This window comes from Gallus gallus, chromosome 22 (assembly GCF_016699485.2).
Source record: "Gallus gallus isolate bGalGal1 chromosome 22, bGalGal1.mat.broiler.GRCg7b, whole genome shotgun sequence".
NCBI lineage: Eukaryota > Metazoa > Chordata > Aves > Galliformes > Phasianidae > Gallus > Gallus gallus.
The window spans coordinates 3997506-4024641 of record NC_052553.1 but is presented as its reverse complement, the minus strand read 5'-3'; positions in this window follow the sequence as shown (position 1 = coordinate 4024641).

Sequence of the window (27136 nt, the reverse complement as noted above, 5' to 3'; positions counted from 1 at the left end):
CACCATTTTGACCCTCCAGATTTTAGGTTGGCAATTCCTTTTTGTAAAACTTTGGAGGTTACATCACCCTGATGAACTTAGGGAAGCTTAGACTTGGCCACCAGCCCAAAAGCTCTCAAAACAAAGTATCCCAGAAGGATAATGTTTTCAACCTTTCAAATCTCAAATGGTTCACTGCGGTTCTAATTACAGTCTCCCGCTGCAATCACCTCACATAGCAAGGAGAGGAAAAGAAAATCATAACAAAAAGTGCAGTTTCTCTATACAAAGATAAGACAATTGATTGCTGCCTATAAAGCTACCAATTATAGAAGATTTGCTTGTGGGATATTTTAACTGTTACCATAGAACAAAATTTAGGTTTCCAGGCACTATCGCAGGCATCTACTGTGACTGAACAAATGGGATGCTTTAAAAAACGTGCAGTAAGTCACTGAGCCTCTGAGAGCCCCAACTGTAAGCATTTAATTGCCATTGACAGTTCTGGCCAATTAAGTCTCTGCAATAATGATCACATCAGCAAAAATTACTGGGTCTTTTATGTTCAGATAACCACGGTTCCTAATTGGAGTATGGTTTCAATGAAATCTTTTTTCTCCATTACCAAAGCTAACATTAGGGATCATAGGGATCAATGTTTCGATCAGTGGGTTGTGAACTTTGCTAGGGGTGAGAAAGGCAATCAGGATTCCTATGAAGCCCTGAAACTGTTACTACAGTTCAAAGGAAAGAAAATATTGCTCCTTCTCTCCTGTTGCTGCTCAAGATGAGTTCTTCTCTGGTAGTATTTGCACCATATAATCTACACTTGGAGCCAAGATACTGTGATCTTTCTTTGAAAGGAAATTGTTAGCTTGATATTATGTGCTGTGGTTAATTTTTTTACTGGTCGGAAGGCTATTGTTTTTGCAATGTAAACTGTGCTCTCTCATAGTTAACAGTACTATCCTAAGTAGACAAACCTTGTATTAATATCTTAATATCATAGAACTGTTTCAGTGCATATACATACGGATTCATATTTATGTAAACATAATGAAAATATAATTATGAATTCTTGTATTTGATCCATGTAAAGAAATGGTGGCAACGCAGTACTCAAAATAAGGTGACTCTTCCATCAAAATACCAACGAAAGCTCTTACTGGACCAGTCTTAGGTTCTAGCTTTGTTGTCCTGCAGTAGCAATCAAATATTATTTCATTATTAGCTAAAGAAAGGCCTTGTTGGAAATACTATCTCAACCTACCATTGTGTCTACTGCAATTTGAACAGTCAAGCAAGCCTCCCTGTATTTCACCTGCCCAGCAGTGTGGGAATTGAGTGATTTATTTACATCAGCTACTGCAAGTAAGAGGGCATCTGGAGGGAGAACAAGCTGGCACGTTGTAGTCAATCTGCAAATGGTAAAGACTCTCCAGTAACGTGGGCTGAATGCCATCTCAGTGGGTGATAGCATGAGGCTGATGGTTTGTTCCCCTCTATTATGGGATTACAGCGTTTGTTGTTACGGACAACACTGTGTTACCCTCCTTTTATGCATTCCCTGTTAGGCTTATGTTCTTCAGGTTGCAATTGTAAGCTCTTTTTCATTCGAATTCGTATCTCATTCTTTTTAAAGTGATATGGACTAATTTAATCAAGTGGACAATAGGAAAGTTATGTTAATTTTTTGACATGAAAATGTACCTTTTTTTTCTTTTTTGCTCCTGAAATAATGTGCGCTTACTTTATAAGCAGCTTGCTCTTTTTTATGGGGAGTTGGAATTGTTTCTTTAATACGTTAGAAGCTCATCAGGCAAGGATCACACAATGAATCCTTCAAGCAAAGGCAGTAGGTGCAGCATCAGGCAAGCAGTGCCTTGCAGGAAATCGTCTACATTAGTATGAAGTTAGAATGTCTTGCAGTGGGCAGAGCTAAGAGAAGCTGGTTGACAGGATTCAGAAGAAGGAGATACTGCTATGTCCATTGAAGAATGCTTATTCTTCTTGCATCCTTTTTCTCTTTTATCCTTTCCGTATCAAAAGCAGCTGTTGTCTTCTGTACCCATCTACAAGACTTACACAAAATTAAATTCAAATACACCTGAAAGGCAGGATTTCAAACCTTATCAAGTGCCAGTTGCAGAACACTGCTTTGTGACATGCAGTGTGTACTGATCTCGCATGGTGAAAATGACAGCAATAAGGGCAAGACACTGGAGGATAGTACCTACCAACAGTACCTTAAAATAGCTTCCTGCTCTTCAGCCCCAAGGGCACAGTGGTTTTATCTTTATTTTGCTGTATAACATTAAGGGTACAGTGGTTTTACCTTTATTTTGCTATATAGTATTAGGACTAACTCCTTAATTGTATGGTGTAAAAGCCACATTCTTCTGTCAAACGAGATAACATCTGTAGTTCTCTCTGGTCTTTTATATTATTTATTCCACAACTGTAAAGAGAGAGCTCATCACTCCGATGCTTGTAGGGCTGTAGTAACACTTGTACCTTTTAATAAACAAACATTTACGGGAGTGCTCAGAAAGACATCAAGGTAGATTCCCGTGGTAAATAGTTTGAGGAAGCCCTTAATAGCACTTGACATCCAGCAGAATTTATTGTAAAGCCAAATGATTTTTCTTTGCCTGGGGTAGAACGCAGAGAAAATGATGAGAGCAAGGGCAGGAATTTTTATGGTTTCCAATGCGTTTTTTTTGTGTGACATGCATTTTAGGTCTGTGGTGAGAAATAACCTGAAGATGAGACTAGCATGCAAGCCTGGGTTTGCAGAACAAACACAAAGCTTGAAGGATGAATGCACACTTGGAGCTTGGATTGAGACCTAACTGTGTGCGTATCCAGAGGGTGGGGTGCCAGGGTAAAGGACAGCTTGGGTATGTGCTCATCACAGCCTGGCCTTGACCTGATGTGCTCTTTGTTCAAAGACATTTCTCTCCAATATCCTTTTTGTTTGTCTGCAGACAGTGAAAATCTGCAGGGGTACAAAAATATTTTGTTGGCCAAGGGCGTAGCCCTGTCTTGGCCGTGGTCCATTCACAATATGGTAATGCAAACAACACACATTAGTTCAGGTCTTCGTTTCATTTCTGATGGAAACTTAAATCTGTGTCTGTACTTTTTGTTTGTTTGTCTGTTTTTTGTTATTTGTTTGGGATTTTTTTTGCTTCTTGAAGGGGAGAGAATAGATGACAGTGCTTCCCTGACTGCCACTTTCTGTTCTTCTCACAGCATGGCATTGACTTTGCTTCTTGTCTTGCTCTGCTACGAACACAGGGTCAGCTCATGATGTCCTCTTTCTTGCTGCTACCCCCGTGTCTTTCCAGGAATAAAGTAATTTTGCTCTGGTGCAAGGCAAAAAAAGGTTGATGGCCAGCTGGTGTTATTGCTTCTGTTCTCCCTCGCCTCCTTTCCCTGCTGCACAAATGAAATAGATATAGTCCTTTCTGTTACACAGCCTCCATTCGTACTCAGTAGTGCAGGGGCCAGATAATGGAATTGGGAGTTTCAACCTGGAGGTCGCAAGATCAAATTTGGTTCACAGTCATAATGATCAAAACTTGCTGCAAGTGAATGGCTCTTTCAGAGTCCTGCGAGAAAAGAGTAAATTGGTTCAGCCAGATCCAATCCTGTTGTTTTTTGAGGAAGTAGACAGCATTTCAGTCTCAGGTGTCTCTTCTGCTTTAGCTAACTAAACTGGAGCTGAATTAGCTTTAAAGTTCATCAGTTGTGTACGTTCCATGGGAGCTGAGCTTGCTCAAGAAAGAAATGAGAATACAGGATGAGTTCAGATGAGCGATTCTTGGAAATTCAAGCATGATGTTATGATGTATGTTGGGGTTGTAATTTTGTATTTGTGGCAATTTTTATGTGCACTCCTGAGTTTATCATGAGATTTTTCTGTAACAGGATGTACATTTATGTGTGCTCTAAGTTTTTTTTTTGGCATTGCTAGAGTGGCTCAACTTATGCAATTTTTTTCCATTTCCTATGTAATCCTGGATCCTGTTAATTTTAGGTGACTCACTTTGTCTAGTAAGCATCTTGTTCTGTTTCAGTCCATTAATGACCTGAGTTGACCTATTACAGTCAAATTACCTTTGCTCATCAGGATAATTTTCACACTCCAGATTGCTGCTCTAGAAATATAAGGAATTCTGGGCATGCTGAGGTGACTCCTATAGCAGTGAGATTTCATTTGGGTCAAGTGAAACACTCCACGTGTAGATGTTTCCTCCCAGTGACTTTGGGTTTAGTTCTGTTGATGCAGTGTTGCTTACCTTTATTTTTAATGGAAGAAGAAATTTCTCCTCGTGGAAAGAGGGATTATTGGTAACATTTTATTGACGACTCAGTTTTTCCTGTCGGTGTTTGCCAGCACAGTGCCAAGCTGAGGATGCTATGTGGCTTTCACACGACCGACTTGGAGGACCCAATATACCAGTGTTAAGCTAAGTTTTTTGAGTGCAGTATATAATACCTTACCCTTATATTTATCTTACTGTTTATAGTGGAAAGCCCATCAACTTTTCCGTTCAGTTGCTCATGAATAAATAATACGACATACTGTCTCCTTAACAGCTGCTTTTCTTCCCTTCATTCTGCCAGTGATGCAGAAAGTCACCGTGCATTTGCATATGAAATACCAACTCCAAATCACATTTGTGCATCCTGGACCAATGCACAGGAGAATAATGAACCACCAAGCACTGCTTTTAGATGTCTGTGGGCCAGATAACTTATTTGAATATGACTCAGGTGGTGGCCTATGGAAATTGCTATTCTCTTATTCAGACTTGGTGTAAATTTAAGCATCCAGCATGCCCTTGCCCTTTGGAACTATCCATTTGAGCATCAGCAACATTTCATAGCTTGCCTGTCATAATGGAAACAGTTGGGGTCTGAACTGCTGGAATCATTGTGCTTAAAACTGAGCACTTCTTGTGAATTAGAGTCATTGTGCAGAATGAAGAGGGCTGAGCAATAAATTTGTATATTGTAATTGTCCGTGTTATAGAAAGAATGTCTTTCAAATTTGTCTTTTCTGAATTCCTCTTATTGTTGTTTCTTCAGGGCATAAAAATCTTTGACAGAAGAAAGAAGGAAAAATAACAACAGCAGAATGACTCCTTTGTAATGGTAGAAAATAGTTACATAAAATATGGGAGCTCGAGAAATCTGAGAATCCAAAAAGACTCAGCCAGTAAGGAGAAACTCGGGTATAAATAATGAATCTTCAGGCTGTTGGGAAAGATCCCTCTCAACTTGGAATGTGTGTCCCATGCTCGTGTCCTGCATCATGGTGTCCCAAATGCTGATCCATCCGCATCACTGCTGTGTGCTGACTGTAGTGCTTAATGCTCCCCTTGGTGATGGGAACACCCACATCCATGAGCATGGATGGCTCTGGGTTGCTCTCCAGTCTCATCCTGGATCTGGGCTGCTGCGGGATCCAGCACATCTGACTTGAGTAGGCACTGCATAACCTCTTTGGCAGTGTAAGTTTCATGTAGGCTTGCGCAAGGCTGTAAATCTTGACATAAATCCAGGCTTAAAATGTTAGCTATGCACAATACATACAATCCATTAGAATACTATAGCAGGCACTGGGAGAAATTTCAGGGATGTAAACAACAGAGAAGGATTCTTAGTAATACACAGAGGTTGTTGCTGTGCATATGTGGACAGGTTGCTGTCATCATGAGGAATATTACTGAAAATAATCTGTTAGCTTAAAGTTTTCATGCTGCTTGTGGTCAGTCATCTATTAGATGATGTCGTTTGGAACAAGATTTCTTCCTGTGATAATAAGTTCGTGAACCTGGAAACTGAATCATGAGCCCCCATATTTAATATTGTTTTAGATTGTTTTAGTTGCGGTTACAAACATCAAGTCGTCTGCTTTAGTACTGTTCTTCGTATTTCACTGTCAAAGCACTGCTTGTCTGTTTGCTTCTCTTTCCTCCTGTTATTTTTGCTTCATCTTTCCCTATGGAATTCCTCTTGCTTTGCTCACTTACATGGAGGGAGGGCTCAGGGAGAACCCCGTGCTTTCTGGAACAAATCTGAGCAACTTCATAAGCTTCTTCGTAAGCATTCATGTTTAATGAAGCATTCTATAAGACCAGTTTAAACCCAGATAACAACCTGCTAAAAACCCTGTATTTTACTTGCGTTGGTAATTCATATGTTGCTAAACAAAAGGAGGGCCAGTTCGAATACTTTTTTTCTTGCTGTGATTTATACACCTGTTGATAAGAGCAATTACACTTTGAATTCAATAAAATATATTCTGCTTTAGTTAGACGAGGATTTGATTTGTATACATTAGTGTAAGTCCATCCAGATGAACGAAGCTCAAATGGTAAGGGGGTATCCAATGACTTTTGTCTCTGCCAACAAACATGCTGCTCTAATTAAAAGTCGGCATGGAATATTTATAACCAAGGAGAAGAAAACCTCCCAACAGTAAGTCTGCCAAAAACAATGAGTGCAAAGTGGAAATCCTCAGAGGGAGAGAATCATAAACTTTTCTGTAATGCTTGTCTTTGTTTTCCCAGCTCTGAGGGCCTGAATGACAGTTTTGATGAAATATATATCAAGTTATTAAAAAATAAATCGTCGAGTTCGCTGCAGAACTTACTAGATGAAATTGTGTCACCTGCATTATGTACGAGGGCAGAAGAGTTTGTTACGATCTTACTGGTCTTAAAAAATGCAGGACCACCTGGTGGAGGTAGGTGTGAGTCCATTCAGAGAACTGGGAGCTGCTGCCTGGCTGTGGAGGGCCCAGAGTACATCACGCCTTGCCTCTTATAGCACTTCTCATCCATAGATTTTAAAGGCATCAGTAACGTTGCTCCCATGCTACAGGCTTTTGGGGACGTAATAAAATGAACTGACTTGGATAAGGGTCACCTATGGTAAACGTCAGAGCTAGTAACAAGCCCAGGTCTCTGGAGCACTGCTCTTGTCTCTTTTTTTCTGCCTGTACTTGGGTCATTTCTGGGATTTTATGTGCACCCTGCTGGCATTCACAAATACCCTTCATTATGGCCCTTTTTTGTGAGGTGTTGAGACTGGCATGCTAAGCAGCACCGAAATGAGCAGCTCCTCAGCCCAGTGCTGCAGCATATGGATTAATAACACTCCTCAAAGAGGTATCTGTAAAAGCTGTGGGTGCTGAGCAGCTTAGAGGAAGAGTCCCTGACATCTCCCTGTATGGGAAACAGTGTTCTAAGAAATGCAGAGGCTGAATTTTATATGGTCGGATGCACATGAATATTTTTTTTCCACCTGTGATTATCTGAATTATGCAGATCTAATTCTTGCATGATTGTTTTATTGTTTCTCTGCCTTCTTCTTGGAGTATTTAGTGTAGCACTGCATGTATTTGCACTGGGTAAATAAGCCAACAGTAGGGTGCATGCATTACAGGTCATCCTATTTAATGAAAAAAAAACAACAGTGGGAGCAGTCTGGAGCAGACAGGAATATTCTGCTTCATTTATATCAACTTCATCTGAACGCATTTCACCTCCTAAATCCTAAGAGGTCCTTGAAATCCTTGCCTTGATTTCACTGCCTTAGACTCTGTCTAAGGAAAACTGCTACTTACACTGTAATTCCAGGAGAGAAGGAAGGGAGGGATCTTGCCTTCTTGCACTGGTTGAGCACGTTGCCTGAATAGCTGGGCTGAGAGCACACTGACAGCTGTTTACACAAAGTGATAGCATTCTCCAGTCACTGATGGCCTTCTGCAGCCCTACTCCTATAATCCAGAAGAGAACAACAGCAGAAACTCACGTGCTTCTGTGCCACTGGGACATCCTTATAAATCCCTACTATGGAAAGTCCTGAACTACCTGCTTGCTGTGTATTGCATTACTTGAAGGGCTTTTGTTTTGCTAACCCATGTGTTGCTATTTAAAAACCCATTTCCATAGAACTAATTTTATATAAACCTGTGTTGGTTTTTGTCTTTGACAGAAGTTTCTGTTGGTCTGGTAGAGCTTTTGTTTTTTGTTGTTTTTTTGTAGTCCTTTGGTTTTGAGAGGCTTGTTAATTATCGGAGGCAAATGAATATTTCCCAGCATCAAAGAGCTTTGTTCTTCATTAAATTCATGTGAACCTGAAAAGTGATTTTTTAAGTTAAACTTGGTTTGGGGTTCATTGGTGCATCTGCTACAACAGCTTGTGCTGCACAGTGCTCCTGCAAGAAGTATATCCTTCAGATATTTGTAGTCCTTGGGATGGTGCATATAGTGTGCTGTCCACCACTGTAATTACTGGTGTAACTGTAAGCTTCTGCATTGTTTTTAGCAGATTTGAGTCTCTGCCTGGTATGGAAGAACAAAGATTGTAAGCTTAAGTCATCAAAGGTTGGAAGAATAACTGATATTACTGGTAGATAAGTGAGGTTCCTTTCCTGTTGCTTCAAATTTCCAGAGTTTTCTTGTGATCTTGAATATATTTTTATATCTTGCTCTGCAAAGAATAGAATTTGATATTACAAGAAAGTCTGTTTTTTTTCCTGAATGATTCCTAACATCCAGGTTTTTTTCTGAAGTTATGGTGAGATCTCAATGCCATCCTATAGTGTTCCCATGCTAAAATGCAGCCTGGATGTGTTTGCGGTACATCTTTCAGAGTGATGCTGATGTTGCTGTCAATACTCCGTATTTTGGTTTTTTTAAACCTCTCTGAGGTTCCTTTCTCTCTGGTCAGAAAGGTATTGCAGCGAGATGTAGAAGGGCCAGGCATGAGAGAAACAGACTTGTCCTTGGATGTAAAAAATTAGGACTTTATTCCTGAGGAGAATTGCTTGGCAGAAGTAATTTTGCTTTGGAAAAAAAGAAAGGAAAAGCTTTAAATTATATTCCTTTCTGTAGCAGTTTGAAGGAGCTAAGTTTTCTGAAGTGGATACAAGTCATTAAGCTGGAATTTGGATATGCATCATGAAATGCACATAATAGAGTCTGTACGTGTGACAGAACTTTCTCCATCTCTAATGAAAGTTCATTATGGATCTTTGCATATTCTCCTCAACAAGGCCGACTCATTCTGCCCCAGTAGATCAATTAACTTCTCTTTGCCATCTGTTCAGCCAGCCATTAGCTTTGTCAACACTGCATCTTCGGGTGGCATTCAACAACAGAAGGGCCTTGGGAAGCTGGGGAGGAGGCAGGTGGCGGCGGCGTGCTGGAGGCTGCGGATGGAAAGACCTTGAAAGGAGGACTCAGTGGTGGTGGGCAGCGATTCTGTTCGTAGGTGTTGTGGTTTAACCCGGCGGGTGGCTCAGCAACACACAGCATTTCACTCACTCCTCCCAGCGGGATGGGGGGAGAACTAAAGAGAAAAAACAAAGTAGAGCTTGTGGGTTGCGATAAAGCCATTTAGTAAGGTAGAGAAAAGGATAACAGTTATGACAAATACATGTGCATGAATGTATGATATGTGATGTACAAGCAATTGCTCACCACCCCCCAACTGATGCCCAGCTAGCCCCCCAGCAGCGAAGGAGAGAGAGATGAACTCTCACCCCAATCAAAACTCTCCTTCTGCATGGTTTTCATACGGTATGGAATATCTCTTTGACCAGTTTAAGTCAGCTGTCCTGGTTCTGTCCCCTCCCAGCTCCTTGGTCCCCCCACCACTCTCCACTGAGAAGCTGGAACAGCCGTGAGTCTGTACAGCACCACTCAGCAACAGCGAGAAACATCTGTGTGTTATCAACATGGTTTTTCTCCTAAAACCAAAACACAGCTTCGTGTCAGACACACTGAGTTATAAAAACAGCTCTGTCCCGGCTGAGGCTTAAGACTTATTTTTCTTTCAATTAAATGATTGTTGCATTTGTTGCAGCTCATGATTGGTAGCGTGGTAGAAGTCAACCTATCACTTCTACCACTAGCAGAAGCCTGGTGGTAGTTCGGTATAAAGCTCTTCGGTTTGCAGTGTCTTCATTGGGAAGGGACAGAAAGTGGAGTGCTGTTGGGAACAAGGACCAAAGTACAGTGTGTACTGCCATAGCTCTCATCTCCCAGTGCTGCTGCTGTGGGCTTCTCCGTGCTTCTGTCATACGGCTATTAATAAAGAATTAATAATAACAGGAAATGCTTTAAAAAAAAAAAAAAAAAAAGAAAGAAAGAAAATATCTTCCTATAAGAACAACTGGAACAAACAGAACAGGGAGATGGCATCATTTTTTGTTTTCTTTCTTGGTGAGCATTACCTTGCTGGTTTCTGCTCAGTAGGCAGTGCCTGCAGGATGACACACCTCCGGCTTTGGGAATTTTCCTTTGATCTCTGCAGAAATGAATCAATATTAACAATATTATGGTTTTAAATAGTAATAACCCGCTGAGTTCCTGTTTCCTTCGAGATAGATTTCTTTTCTACACAAATGCTTACCGTGGCCCTTTCTTGCTCCCCATTTCATGCACCACACCTGGGTGCTTGAGTAAATCCTTCATTAGCTCAGATCTTACCTTATTTGCCGATCTTGCAGCCAGCTGTTTGTGTCCCCATGCTTAATGTCTTATTGGTGCTTCATTCAGAATTTCCTATTTTCTAAAATTCACAAAGTAGCTTTCTAAGGGGAGAAAGGAAAATCTCCGTCTGAAAATTTGGCAGATCATTGTCAGCAATGGGAGTGCTTTAAGGATGCGCTGTGCTGTGCAATGGACTCTCCAGGGAAGAGATGGGAACCCTTTTTCTTGAGATCTTTAAATGCAGCTCAGAAGTGCTGTATTAAGTGCTGCAGAGAGGGGCTGCTCTGTATTTTGTTTGCATAGTGAGGAGTGAGCAGTGAGAAAACGAGATGGCACCAAGTAACAAGTTAATGAGTGTTTAGTGTGACTGTAAACCAAATGTTTGATGTGAAGAAGGGACATTGAATTACTCATAAAAATAGAATTGGGTGACCTAGTTAAAGCCTGTCACCTTTGTCTTCCAGGATACATCATCTGAAAATAGCCACATAACTTTTAAATGAATAGAAGATAATGTGCTTGAGTACATGGAGAGCAGAGATACCTATAGCTTGGGATTCTGTGTCAAGAAAATTTCACAGCATCTACTTGTGCATAACTCTGTGCTATTTTTAATTCCTGAAGTGGTCGATTCTTGTTTCAGAAATATTTTTCACGTTCACTGCTTCCCATCTGAAATGCAAGAGCTTCCTTTGACCCGAAGTGCAAGAACCTAAATTACAGAAACGGCTGGAAACTAATTAGGGATCAGAGGTGCACAGCGTTGGGAGCTTTGCAATTGCACAGTGCTTTCTTTTCAAGCGGTGGCAATGGGCAGAGACAGCATAGAGATTTCAGCTCATTGCAGAGGAGTTCTGGTGAAGCATTTAGAGAAGGGGCTGGAGGAAGGAGTGCTGCGAGCTCTGCTTTCTGAGCAGCACCAGCTCCTTCCATCCTCAGCCGACAAAAGTGGCTGCTTCTGGAAAGTGCTGTAGGGTAAAGCATGCTGGCTGCACGTTGACATGTTATCAATTTCTGCATCCAGCTTCCCTCTGCTTTTCTCCAAAATGCTGTTTTAAATTGAAAGATTGTGTATTTTTCTTCCTAAAACATTCCTGTTCTTTTAAAAATGCAATTCAAGCAAAATCTACCGGGGAAACAATAGGCATGAGCTGTTGCTTGCAAATGAATCTGTTTTAAGGACCGGGGGGAAGAACATTCTTTATTTTGGTTGCTAATCAGTGAAGGATTTCACTTTCAGCTGCTTAAACTCCTATTTTCTGTATGTAGATGACCATAGAATCATGAAAGTTGGGAAAGACCTCTAGGATCACCAAGTCCAACCATCCACCTCCCACTAATACTGGCCACTAAACCATGTCCCATCCTGTGATGCTGCAGAAGCCCTTGGGGATGCTGCACCCCAGAAGATTCTTGGTTCTTCCTTATTTCCTTGGCGACCAGAAGCTAATCACTTCAGCAGTGGGTCCTGGACCCTTTCCTTCACCTCTTGGCACATGGGATGTGATTAGTAGACCTCTTATACAGGGTGATTAGAGGGATGTGGATGATAACAATTAATATAGGCTTTTTGTGTTGTGATAAATGTTTAATAATGGGGTGAATCCCAGTTTGATAAGGTGTTTAGTGAATTTAAATTATATGTTTGAAATTAATCCTCAGACAAGGATTAAACTGCAGCGAGCAGAAGATGTTTTGCTTTTGAATGACAGTGTTCACATGGGTGTTTCTTTGATGTTCATTAACTTAACTATTGCAATTAATGCATTTGAAATGTCCTGAGTGTCCATCTGTAGATGGTTGCAAGATGCAAGCAGTGGGGTGTCTGGGTATTTTTTCAAATTGGGCCTTTGCTATTGGGTGCCATTCTTAAGTAAATGCACAGATACTTCACAACAGAAAAACAGGCTCTTGCAAGTACAAAATGAACGTCAAAAAGATGCTTCTGATTCTAGTTCCCCCAGTTTGATCCAGGAAATGAATAGATTATTAAGACTCAATATCCTTATATCATCTCCTGCCATCGGTGAGGACAGGAAATAAGTATACAAATCACTAAATTGCTTCAAAGCTGCTTGGCAACTGCAAATTACAAAATTGATCATCCAACTCATGTATATTTCTCTCAAAGAAGAGAAGAAGTAAGAAAACCAGTTTGGGATTATCTCAGGGAATAAATCCTGTTTCAGGCTGTATTGTAATAGCATCAGGGCTTTGTCAGAAAAAAAGGACAAAATTCAAAGCATACAGTGGTGGTATTAATAATAAGAAAAAAGCAGCTCTTCTTCCCTTCTGCTTTGTCCTTTTCACTTCTTCATCCCCAGTGCAGACCTAAATGTGAATATAACTTCAGCTTGGTTAGTTTTAACCATAAGTATTTCATATCCAAACAGAATAGATAGATTGTAATTATTATTTTTCCCCTTCTTTCTCCTGAGTGGTTTTAGTAACCTGGAACTGCTCTAGAGGAAAATGTCATGTGTATGGAGAGTTTGTGGGTCATGCATATAAAACGCCATTTCTAAAGGGATTGCAGGGAGAGAACTTAATGTGGATAATTAAAAGCAGCTAAAAAAAAAAAAAAAATCTCTTGTTTCTATATCCATTAGCACACTCATTCTGGGCAGAGATAATCTGCTAAGTGCTAACAACTTGTTTTTTTTTCCCCTGTTTGCTGAGTTGTATTAAGTTACCAAGCAGCTGAGGCTGCTGCTGTGCAGCTTCACTTTGCCTACACACCTCATTGCTGCTCTGAGCATGAATAAGTTCTCCTAGGAAGGACTGACGTCGGTGACTGCAGCATGCAATATCCTTGACCTGTATGCCAGGAATTGGATTAAAAACAGGTAGACAATGCAATCTCTGCTCCTTCACAATCATTTGTTTCTTAGAAGTAAGTTAGCTCTCTGGCAGTGCTGTTGCATTCTGCAGCTCCCTGCAGAAGAATCCCTCACTGTGGGTCTTTGCTAAATCTTACTTTATCTACACAAAAGTTTTTTTTTTTTCTTTATTTTCTTTTTTTCTTTTCAAAGGAAGATATTTTTCCTCTGGAGGCTCACAGAACAAGAAAAGGGAACTTCTCTCACCCTGCAGTGTTTGGGTTTGGAGGTTCTGGCCAGCTGCCCATGCTGGCTTATGATGTCCCCAAGCGGGCAAGGCTCCCTGGCTGCAGTTACCTTTCAAGGTGCAGCCTTCTTCACGATGGAAAAGACAGGTCTGAGGTCTGAATGCATCCTGTGTTTGGAGCTGAGCCTGGGACTACAGCCTGCATAGAAAACAGTAAGAGCAGCAATCTCTTGGCTACAGCTGCCAGCAGGCTGCATGCCACTGTTCCAAAGAGAGTAATATATTTGCCTTTCTTCCCCTCAGAAAACAAAACAGTTTTCTGTTTTCTGACCAACTTCTGTTCCTGTTCGGTTGGGTTTTGTTTTGAATTCTATCACCACATGTTATTTCTGAATGTATTTGGATTGCCGATCAGTTTTATATGTACCACAGTTGTCTCCGTTCAGCTACCTTCCCATCTTGGTATCTTTCTCTTTTTGGGATGTGAAAATGTTTGATGGGTTGATGGTTGGACTGGATGATCTAAGTGTTTTTTTTCCATTCTCAACAGCTCCACCATTTTATGCCTTTTCTTACATATTATTTTCATATTAGTATTAGCTCTACTTTCGTTTTACTTTGGTTTCTATCTACCTTCTGCTCTATTCTTAAAATGAAGGCAGTGATCCTGTGGGTTGCCCATTGCAGAAGGTCCATGCACTGCAGAAGCAGAAAGGTTTTTAGGTTCCATGAGGATGGATTTAAGGCTCTTGGAAATACAGTTGTATTTTGTATGCCAGTCTGTGTCTGTAAGAGGTTCAGGAGATGTGTGAATGAAGCACAGGCAGCCCTGAGTGCATCTGAAAGTTCCACAGATAAGAAACTAAAGGAGGACAAGAGCGAAGATAGCTTTTTAAAAGTGATTATCTTGAACTGTATTGACAAATTCTGATTAATGATTGTGCTGCCTGGACTGCCCGTATAACACAGTGCTACAGTGTTATTTCTCAAGCTATTTATTACATTTGCAATTACAGCAGCTTTTTTTCAGTACGAGGTTTATTACTTCTAAGAGTATGGTAATACTGTGTAGTTCTACAAGGTTGTTGTTGTTGCCGTGGATGTTACGATGGTAAATTCTCTAAAATAGGGTGTTCTTAGATCTTCCAATAGTGGTTTAGCTCCACACACACAATTCTGCCTGAGATTTTGCCTGAATTTCCTCATTGAGATAGGGGAAATTTCTTCTCAACCCTCCTGAGTGTGGTGGAAGAATTTTGTCTGTGGTTCAGAGGGAGGCTGCCCTTGCAGATAAAGGAGCAGGCTGAGAGTTAGCAGTGGCACAGCCGTGTCCTCTCACTATCACTTATCCTCTGGTTCTTCCCATTCTCCAAATCTTCCCTACAAAAGAGTAGAAGGATGGGAAAAGAAGGGAAACTCTCAAAATGGCACTCCTGGTTTTCTACTAGAAGCAAAGTGAGATGTGGAGGTGGCATAGATGGGAGAAGAACTTCTGTTCCAATGGAGCAATGAAGTCAAAGTTAAATAGTCTGTGGTTATAGAAATATCTTTTGATGCAGCAGGTAGGCACCATCTACAGGCTGTTACTGGTTTTTCAAAGTAAACTATCCAGTCCTCTCCTAGAACTTGTTTTTATTTGTTTGCTTATTTTCCCCTGTTTCTTTCCCACTTTCTTCTCTTTTATTGGAAAACTTGTTTTGCTTCTTAGCCATGAACAAGGAGTAATGGAACAACCCGTATTTTCTGCAATCAGTAAATAATGTAGAGCTCGGAGGGGGTAAATAGGAAAGCTATTGAGAGAAGTAAATGGAAATGAAAATGGAATTACATTGCTTTGCAAGATGCAGATACACCAAAAACAGTTTTAGACATATGAGGCAATAGTTTCTGTCATTTATACTTAGGTCCCAAGATGGGTTGATGCTTTTTGCTTTGCTTCAGTATTAACTCCTTATTAAGATTTCTGTCTGTCATGGGTTTCACTGTTCTGTATGTTTGCTAAACAAATCCATGCAATGCAAAAAGCTTTTTATTAGAGTTTTTAAAACAAACCGTCCTTCACAAGCAAAATATGGAACACATGGTTAAGAAACACAATTAACATGCACAGATTGTGCATCCTGGAAGCTACATTAAGCTGATGTATCGTACCCATGCAATCTGCTTTAGGTGAGGAGTAAAGTGCAAAGATTTTCCACAGCTGTTCTTCAGGTGGTTTATCCCGACTCCATCACTGATAGTGAATGATGCCTCCTTATGGGCTTTGTTGTCGACAAGCCACTTAGGGAAAATTGTATTATCTTCCATTTTGAGGAGGTGTAAAACTGAGGCACAAGGAAATGATGTGGCTTGCCTGGAAATGAATGACAGGATGGTGTCCTGAGCTGTCAAATAATGATGTCTGTGCAGCACACAGGTTAAATGATTGCTTGACACATAGCATGGAAGTGTGAACAGCCACTTGAGAGACCTATTCCTTTATCTCAGAGTTGCATGTTCTTGATGAAGACCCGAAGTTCATCTTGCATCCTGGGGAAGAGATTTAGCCTTCGGGGATGTGTCACCTAAGGGAAGCTTCTGTAACCTCAGCTGTGCTTATGCTCTGCTATTGCTTCTGTAAGGAACACAACAAAGGGTCAGAATTTGCCACTTATTGAGAGGGGTTTAAATAGTCAGCTCCCATTTATGTTCTCTCAGAAATAGCTCAGAACAGAAACACTACCAGAGAAATGGAATTTGCTCTGGGCTTATCTTTTTATTGTGAGTTATAGGGATTCTGCCAGGTAAATGTTTGTGCACTCACACAGATCTGAAGATTGCTGCTATCATCTTGATGACAAAAATATGGGACTTTTATTCGTGCCTTCTGGGAGCCACGATGTTAGGAAAATGGCTTAAATTTTTTCTCAATTCCCCGGTCTGTCTTTTAAAGTGAGAAATACACACATCAGTCCTAGGAACATTGATCAGAACGTTGCCCTATCTGACCTCTCCAAGTGGAACAACTAGAAGAATGGACAGCAGAGAAAAGAGGGGAGGGTGGAATATCTAGTGGGGTGAGCTAAAAACATTTCTAGCTCTTCAAGATTCAAGCTGTGCTACAGGAGTGTTTCAGGACTCAGTGAACTTGTGCTTTCACCCAGTTGTGTTCCTAAACCTCTTGGACATTTTTTGCAATCATTTCCATTAGCCTTCAGTTCGTAGTTGGTGGGATGCTCATCCATTTGTAGCAGTCCAGCTCTGAGTTAGTTACCAAAGGTTAGATCTCTTTCTGGCATATGTCCAGTTAAGAATTCAGGACTACTGAAGGTCGTTTCCAGAACAACCTTGTCTTTCTTTGTTGTGGTAAATCCTGACAAATTATGTAATAGTCAGGGCAGAAGTCAGTGTCTCTGTTGGTGGAAGTACAACATGTGTCTGCCATCCTAAACATCTGCTACATGTTATGTTTTTCTTGTATGTGAATCTCAGATTGGTTCTAGCTTGGGAAATTAAAGGTTGTAAAATAACTTTAAAGTAGCTATGAATTAGTTGCAGTCTAGCAACTTTTCAAAAAATCGTAACGTATTTCTGTTGGCTGGGTTTTCATCTCTTCATCTTGCTCAAGAATTACTGACAAAATCAGTCAGCATAATTCTCCACGTACTATTCATATTTGTCACTAGTTGGCAGTGGCAATTCACTTTGAGCTCCCAGGGAATGAGAGAAAGGATGGAAGGACACCATTCTGACACAAAACAAACAGTCATTTTGGGGAAAAACAACTAACCAACCAAACAAACAAACAAAAAACCCCAAACCTGCCTTTCATTCAACTCCACGTTTAAAACTATCGACAGCAGGAACTAAGATCCTGAGAGTGGAGGTACGTTGGTGCTGGGGGAAGAAGTATGCTGAAGCTAATCAGAAGGAAGGAGGCAGGCTGAAAGTGAACCAATAGAACCTATCCCACGTGGATCAAAGTGTGGGTTGTGTATATTCAGAAAGCTTTAATCCCTTTTGGAGCCTCTCGCCGTATACAATTCTGCAAAGAGAAAGAACAGATTGCTTTGCGTTATTTTTCCTTATCACCAAAGGAACAAATGGCAACAAAGAAATCTGGGTTCTAAGAATGCAACCAGTGGTGCACAAGCCCAGGGAGGAGGATCTGGAATGACTTCTACAGATGGTGCTTGTGTTGGATTTCACAGTGCTGACAAAGCACATTGCTAGGTGAGAAGGAACCATCAGTTTGTGTTGTGCACCAATCTGAAGCTGATGGTTGGCTGGAGCTGTTTCTTAACTGATGTTATTAATAGATGATACGAACATGGAGACATTTAGATGTTACACAAGGTTTTTTTGAAATACATTTTATGCACCTTGTGAACTCATTTTATTGTTCCCTAAATTGCTGTCTCAGAGCCTGAATGTTCTGTGGTTTGGGCTCTTTTATTAATTGACGTAGCATTAAAAAAATCTCCGAACAATGGCAGTGTGACACATTGGCTATTGCTTTATTGAAACATTTAGCATTTTGGATGCAAAAAAGACCCAAAGGTTGTCATTTGCATGGAAGTATTAAGTGTGGGAAGTGTTTTTTTGGTTTTGTTCTTTTTTTTCCCATTTTCATTATGTTGAAGTTTATCTTGGAGCTGGAGGCAGAGGAGTTGTGCGGGTGAAAATAACAAAACACTTGGGAAGAGGGTAATTACAGTTATTAAGCAGTTGGCTAATCTGCGCACTTCTACTGTGAAGCTTTTGTCTTTGCAGTGTCTACCTGTTTCACAGTTAATTAGCTGTTTAAGGCCTGAACCCAGGTCTCCCATTTGAAATTGATGGAAATACTCTCCTTGAATTGTGCTATACAGCTTTGATCCTGTATGAGCCTTTGGATTGCAGGGCTGCAGCTGGTTTCGGTGAACGTTATGCTGCCATAGAGCTTCCAAGACAAGGCTCAAGCTGTAGCAGATAGCTTGCATGTTAATTCAGCAGCGTGTTTTGGTTTGGGTTTTAATTTTTTCTTTAGTGAATAGCTGGAGTGTTGCTGTGCTTGTCTAAAAGATAAGGACTGGAGTTCAAAAACACAAAACAAGCCCTTATCTCAAGAGTGACTAACCGCTCCTGCATGACCAATTTAACAATATATTTAAAGAAACATTGTTTCTAAAAAGTCTAATGAATTACAGCAATACATTCGCAACAATACCAGAAGCATTAGGTTCACATCTCAGGCACTTACAGAGCTCTTTGGGTTCATGAACTGTTCAGTCTGGTTTGCTCATCTCTGTAAAGAGAGATTACAGCCATTGTGTTCCTCATCATTGTGTTAGGAGGAATTTTCCTTCCTAAACGTTAGGAAAAATGTTCTGCAAGCTCATGGAAATGCTTTCAGAGTCATTCCCGGTGTAGCAGCAACTCCCAGCTCTTGTGCTGTGCAGAAGGTGGTCCTATGAGCTCTGGACATGACGTGGGGTCAGAAACAGAATTCCCAAGTTAAAGAGGGATTCCACAGAAGGCAGCGGTGCCCTGTTTTCCAGGGGAGGGTTTCCTGTTGAATGCTGGAAAAACAGTTTCATGGTTTGTTTTTTTTTTTTCAGTGTTAGTTTCCATAATGTACAATTTGCTGCTGCAACTTTCCCAGATCTCATTGAATTACCTGACCCACGTGATCTCTCACATTCTACACATCAGAGATTTTTCCTGGAATAAGGAAATATTAAAAAATTATTTGTAGTCATTCAGTGTTTCCTCCCCTAATGGATTCTGTGGCACTTAGCATGCACTTACCTCAGTTTTTATCTTGCTGCCCATCTCCACAGTATCTCAGTTCTTCCCATCAAACGTAAAATCTCTTTCCCCGAAATACTGATGATGAGAATGGACAGGTTGTTTGCTTTAGAAAAGCAATAAAAAGAAATCCAAAAAGGCAAAGCTAAATGAGAAGGCAGTTACATTTAGGGGAATTATTGCTCACAAACCAAGTGGAAGAGATGAGATTTCTGTCTTAGTTGTAAAAGAGATGAGGGCTTTCTCATTTGGCACAGTGTCGTGGATCTTAAGGAGGGAGAGAGTCTGTGTCCATTTGGTGATGTAACCCAGCCGGTAGGGTTTCTTCTGGTCCAGTCCACTGCAGTGTAGTCTTTGAGAATTGCTGTTGGAGCTGTGCGGGACTTGCAGAGGTTCCTTTCTCTCATTACAAAGACCTCATTATCCTTTACTTTTCTGTACAAAGCCAGGGCTCTGGCTGCAGCAGAAGGTGGTCGTTCTCTGGGTAATGGAGCATCCATGCACAGACCTTCCAGTGCCTTTGGATCACATTCATTTATACCTGAGAGATTCCCATGGAATTTATGGACTACTTCAAGTCCACAGTGTAGAAGAGAAATTCCAGGTACCACTTTGAAGACAACTATCAATCTTTCTGTTTTTGAGCCGTATGCTTTCAGTATCTTTTTTTTTATTTCTCCTGATAATTTGTCATCTCGCCCTTCCTACAGATCCCATAAGCTAGACCTGTCCCATTATCCATCCTGTTCGATTGGAAGACTGAGGCACAGAGAGATGGAGTCATTTCTCAGAGGAGAGTGTCAGTGATAAAAGGGCCACTTGAGCTCTCGTCTCCTGTTACTCAGTCCATTGAATTTAACCAAGGCTGCTACTTTCAGCCAAGCCCTCTCTGACCTTTTCAAGAGATCTCAAAAGTTGACTTACCCCTAGGGGTGTTGTGAAGCTTAATTAATGTTTGTAAAGTGCCTCAAGTTCTTTGGTCGAAAGTGCTTTAGACTATTAATATTAATAATAACAGATGAGCCCCTGAAACATTCTAGTACAGTAGAATGAATTAACATGAAGCAAGCAATCAACAACAACAAATCAAACCAGTAATGCCGTCATAGCCTCAGGCCATGCGTACAGCTGGTGGTCTGATAGATGTGACAGATGAATCCACTGATATTCTCTTCAGTCATTTCCATTGTATATTAAACTGTCTCCCACGTCCTCCTAACAGCAGCATTTTAGCCAAAAGACACCTACAGCATTAACTTGATTTTTTCCATTGGGACTTCTTCTTTTGTCATCGTCTACAGGCTGTGTTTAGACAGCATCTAAGTTGATGCGTGACTTTTTGGGTACTTTTCAGGGACATACATAGGCCATGGCCAACCAGGCTCCATTCTTATAGTCACATTAGCTCACATATCCCAAGACAGACTATCTCCTCCTTTCACCACTGTTACCTGGTGCATTTATTCATGAGGGGAATTTGTTTCTTCTCCAGAAATCTCAATGAGGGGAATGGACAAGAGTAATAACAAAGGAAATGAAGGTGCAGGCACTGGATGACTGAGCCAATGCCTTTCAGTATATCAGAAGCACAGTGGAATTGAGAGGCCGTGATCCATGTCCTAGGGTACTAAATGATGGCATTTCAGTACTTGTGACCTTCTTTCCTTGCACAGGAGCAGAAAGGAGCCCAAACATAACTGAGAGTGAAACCCACACTGCCCTTTTCACAAGAGTGGCTCTCATATTGGTAGGAAACAGCTAATTCATACTTACACCATCATATTTTTCTTTGCTTTCCATCTATTTTCGAAACGCAGTGACACAATACGTTCTAGCATACAAATTACAAGCTGAAAAGCTGCCATAAACTCAGTAGATCATAACAAAAATCTATTACATAGAAAAAGAAATGAGGAATCCTTATAGAATATGTGTTTTTCTCTTAGAAGAAATGTGGTAAGGAATGTTTTGGACTATAGAACACAGAGTTGGACTTGGACGAGTATTAATGCTTTATGTAAGGTTTTTGGAGCAGAGTCCACTGCTTGAATGCATACATCCTGGTTCCTGTGTCAAAGAGCATTGGTACTACCGTATCAGCTGTTTGACATAATGGAGAATTTCACTCCATGGAAAATGCTGAAAATTCAGGAGAAAATTTCATTTCTTGCTGGAACAAGTTAAAATTTCAATCTACATACGAACATAAAAATGTTCTGACATTAGATTTGTGTGGGTGTGAAGGAAAAAGGGAGCAGAGAAGGGGAGAATGTATTCAGCTTTTTTAGGTAAATACTGGTGTTCCCCCCAAATATCTTGCTGATTGTTTACTGGGGTTTTACATACAGATAGGTTTTCAGAAATCTCAGTCAAGAACTATTTTATTATTTCGTCTTAGCAACTTTTGCTTCCTTATGTGCAGATCATTTTTGGTTTAGCATGCATGGCATTTTGCAGGGGCTGACCCTGAATTGTGCTGCTTAATTAAAATAACGTGTATGTATCTGAAGAGATAAAGTGAAGATCTAACAGCGGATGAAAAGTTATTTTTAATATTCATGCCTCATTCCCAGCATTGTGTATAATGATTCTGCTTATGAACACTGCTTGTTTCCTTTTAAAGAGTTGATTATCCCACTGGCACATTTATGTAGGGTTTTCCAGTGTGATCATGCAAAATCAAACACTGAGTACATTCACCTGTCCATATATTATTAAGCTCTGTGTGTTTGTGTGTCCTCGCCATAATTCTGTGCTTAACGTACTTATAATAACCTGAAAGAGCAAGACCAGGACATGCGTTGATGGAAAGAGTCTGGAAAGAGTGGCTCTTTCTCCTTTGGTTGAAACATCACTAACTCTAGTGGATGAGGGGTGTCATAAACAACTGAGGAAGCCCTGGGTTGTATATGTGAGAAGATTTTTTAATTCTCATTTTTCAGTGGACATGTTTACTCATCTGCTATTCATATTCCTCAAGGATAAGGTCTATACACCACAAAGTGTAAATCTTTCCTTACAGTGTTTTCCATTGTGAAATAATTTGCTTGTAGACATGTTGGCTCATTTATGTAATAAGACAGGGCAAGCCTCCTGTGGGTGTCTTTTCACCACAAGCTGGTGTCTTTCAGCACTCTTTCTTGGAAATGATCGCTAAAGTCCCTGGAGGTGTTCAAGAAACGTTTACATGTTGTAGTGAGTGAGGTGTTTTAGTGCAAGATATTGGTGGTGGACGATTGGACTGGATGATCTTAGAGGTCTTTTCCAACCTTGGCGATTCTATGATTCTATAAAGTGGTATACTGGAGATATTAAACCTGGAATTGTGGTAGCGGGCAACTGTCCACACAAGTCACTGCTGGCAAGCATGAGAATTCCTTCATTCAATGAGGTTTCCAATTCTTCTCTGAAATCCAGCTTTGCTATAATTAATTATATTGTGTTATCTATTTTCACAGCCTGATTTGGTCTCATCTTTGCATACACAGCATGTATGATTTTTGTTTTCACATTATTTATTTCCTTTTTTTGCTTAATTAAGGCTTGGCAGTAAGCAGTCTAGTTTCTTGGTTGGGTTCTTGTTTTTATCAGTCCTGATTCCTGCTGATAACATTAAGTCTTATGATCTTGGATACTTCCTTATTTTTTGCAAGTAAAAATGACTCCAGCTAGAGAATGTTTCTTTTCCCTCAGCTGTTCTGTTACAAACTAGTGCTATTCCTTTTGCCTTTTAATACCTAAAAATAATTAGCCTAATAAGGAAATTAAAAATCAATGCTGATTAATTTGGATATTTGTAACTCATATTACAGACTCCTTTGCTGCTTGGTTGACTTTGGCATGCGTGGATTGTAATTTAGTCAAACATATGCCTATCAATTACATTGCAGATGTGTAGCACCTCTTATTTGAAGATAGCTATGTCACTTTTTCCTTGGTTTTGCTACATTCTTTTATGTCTGTTTTGCTTAATATGTAAAGAGTGCAGCACAGAAGAGGCCAACTGGAAGGCCCTAAGCCAAGTATCTTGTCTGCAGAGGAAAAAGATGGACTGTGATTGAAGAAGCTTTTTTCCAAAGGTATCTTACTTCACATATATCATTGGTTAACTTCTGTCTCTTCTGCTGCTGCAAGAGTTGCTAGATTAAAGTGCCTAAGATTCCCTATATTTTGATTTTATTCTGCCACATTATGCAAATTGGTTCTTTTTCCTTTGAGATCATGACAATCTGTCCTTTCTGGATTTTTTTTTTTTTTTAATATAAAGCAGTAAACAAATTTAACACATGCTAGCACAAATGTTGGAAGTCACTTCAGTTACTAGCAATCTTATAAACAAACTATAGCAACTGCTCTACCCAAAGATGCTTAATACACAGGTTTATTTTCTACTGATTTGTGAGATGTATTTCATACGTATTCAATAAGATTCTAGCTGGGGAGTTAAAAAGAAAAGCTGATTCCTGAAGCATGAGTTCAGCACTCTCTAAATATCAAGTTCAGCCATTTTCTCGTAGCCGAAATGGTTCCTTCTGCCCCTTAAAATGAGACATCTTTTAAATCACCTTCTGGCAGCCATCCTAACTTCAGGTACTCAAATGATTACTAATGTAAAAAATATATTTATGCTTGTGAAAGACATTATTTTAAATGATTCTGGACAGCGCAGATTAGCTTTTAGTAGTGTCATATTCACGATAATCAGGTTGATTACATGAATATCCAGTGTTTTCTACTTGAATACTAATAGCCTCAAACTCAGCAAAGGATCTTTCAACATATTATTGGTAAATGGTTTTATTTATTTCTTACTATTTGAAGTGCAGAAGAAAAAACGAAGTGGGCTAGGAAGTGTCTAAAGCCAGAAATGCATCCCAGCCCTTCAATTTTGTGGCAAATAATTGGGCCCTGAAGGAATTGGCTGTTCAGTTGTTCTCCCAGCTGTAGTGTGTGTGTGTGTTGGCTCTGTTTCTCATAGATGCCTCTCAGCAATACGTTTTGGCAGGAGCCCTAAGGGCTTACACCTCAAAGGAGGGGAAGAAGAATGCTCTGCATTGAGGGCTTAAGCTAATATGATCGATGAAGATATTCACAAGGGGAAAAGCTCCAAACATTTTAGTGAATGCCATTTTCCTCTTAGGAAGGTAAAATCACTGGCAAATTTTTATCGTTTACCCTATCCAGCATTGGCGACATCTCACTCTTATTAGCCTTTAAACCTTTCAGACAGGCTGCTCTTCACCTTCCTTGTACGAGCGTGGCTATAATCACGTATCCATGCAAGCAGTACATAATTGTTTTGTTTATTTTTTAAAGAACTGTTTGTTTCCACTGGTATGTTTGTACATTGATTCCAGTATCTCAGCTTTAAAAGACGTGGCAAAGAATTTTGTCTAAAACTCTGTCCTGCAGCACCAGTGGAAATGTAAGCTTTGCTAAGGCTTTGCTGATTAAAATTTAGCTGGAGTACAGGGAAATCTTTCACTTGTACTTTACAAATTTAGGAGTATACGTCTCATTTATAAAAGTGACATTGATGCTCGGGAAGCTGGAGGGATCAGATAGTCTGTGTGATAGTCCAAGTGATAGTGAACAACTGAAGAGACAATTCATTGCTTTCAGGGGCAGTGTACAATACTTGAGTACTTCGAGCTAATTGATTTAGGCATGGTAATGTTTGTATTCTTTTCCTTGTGCTTAACCTCTGCTAACTCTGGGGCTCAATTCCCCCCATTTAGGAGATGGCTAGAATCGTGTTCCTTCCTGGCATAGTAGGTTTTGATCCTGATGGAGAGGTATGTGGATACTTAGAAAGATGGGCTGCAGTTTCTTGGACACTCAAGAGATTACAGTTTTCATACTGCTGAAATCGTGTTGGAAAATGGGAAAGTCACTCAAGGTAAACATCCATATGTTGTCAAAAGCAGAAGTATCCTCACTTCTGTCCTGTCGTCCATTTTCTTCAGACTTTGCTCAGCATAGGATCCACTAGATAAACTCAAAATGTCGGCCCGTTTTAATGCAGAGCATAATAATACTGGTGAATGCTGTAATGCGTTCAGGTACTTTTACAAAGCGCTTTTCATGCAATCCTTCCATATTTTCAAATAACACCCAATTAAGCACTTGAATCAGTGCTGCCCTCAGCAGAGATGTAATTAAGCAAGTGTTTAAATCCCTTGTTAAATTAGTCTCTTCTTTCCTAATCTACCATTACTATTCCTGTCCAGAAAACTAATGGGAAAACAAATGAATCCTGAAGCCCTAGCTTTAGGCTTATAAGGGTCAAATTATATCAGCCGTGCAAAGCAGATCTATGGAATCCAACTGAATCGACGTGAAACAAACAGAATTAAATAGAGGCAAAGCACCACCTCTCCAGGAAGGAAAAAACGGTTGAATGGAATAAAGATCCACTTCCAAAAGCACTTTATGTGGCACTTTTCCCCACTAATGACTTGAGCGCTGTAATTCAGAATGTGCACAAAATGCATACGTGGCCTGGTCATAAAAAGAATAGGGAAACAAAGAGGTTGCTAATTCAATTACAGATGTTATAGATCAAGCTCTTTACCATTCATCCAAATGGAAATTTACACTAAATAACATTATCATGAATCGGCTCAGGAACTTAATGGACTAAGGCTCTCTCATCTAACAGATTGCCTACTCTGTGCTAGGTCTTGAAAATTGTCTCTCTTGTGGATGCCTTGAACTGAACTTTGATCGACTCCTGCTATAGAATCAGCAAAAAGTCACATCATCGTTTTCATTATGCTCACTTCTCTAAAAGATGCAGTAAGCATTGTGTTGTGTCCTGTCACGCTTATGGCCAGGGGAACAAATTGAGGGTCTTTCAGAGGTCTGTCATTTCATACAGCTTTCCAGAGATGCTTGGTAAGCCATGCATACAGAGCAAAACCCAATTATCTATCTGTCTATTTATTTATTTACTTAGGATACAAAACGTTTTATCTAGGATCCTTAAAATCTACTGGAGCATTGCGGTCTTACGAGCTGGTTCTTGCAGATTTCAGTACTTTGTATACAAAAGAATTGCAGTACTTCCATTTTCATGTTCCTTACTCCCAGGGCTGCCAGATATTTCAGCCCATTGCAGTAATATTGGTTTACAGGGCTGGGGAGGTTCTGCTAACCAGAATTATCAGAATCTGCTAATACTTCTTTCCTCACACTGGCATTGAATGCACAGCATGACCGACCTTAAGACTATTCATGTCTCTAAGGAAGAAAGAGCTTACAGTCTTAAAGTATCATTCTCATTTTAAAAGTAAAAAGCAATGGCTATGTGTGTGTACACCCAAGAAAACACCTCTGCTGATTTCCCTGCTGATGCAGGGGAGCGCAGCACAGAGGTTCTTGAGCTCTTGCTAACCCGTGTTGGAAGTCTTCAAGGGGTGATATCCACTCAGGCCTACAGACAGAAGAACACTGTGTGATGATGTGCCCACCTTAATAAGTGATATGGTGCATCTCCACTGAATTTCACAGCATTACTAGGATAATTTGGATGGAACCAGTTTCTCTGTGGGTTTCTCTGTTCCCCTGCTTACAGCCTCTGTCAAGTAAACTTCTTTTAAGAAGCAGTTTTTGGACTTTGTTGTTTTCTGCTTTGGGAAGTGACCAGTACTAGCTCTCTGAAAGCAGCTGGGACTGTATAATATCAAGAAGGGAAAGCATGGGGGACATTATCAGCATGGTTCCTTATGGGATGGAGTAAAAATGATGGAGCCAGACTCTTCTGAGTGGTTTCCACTCATAGGATTGGAGTCACCAGTCAAATG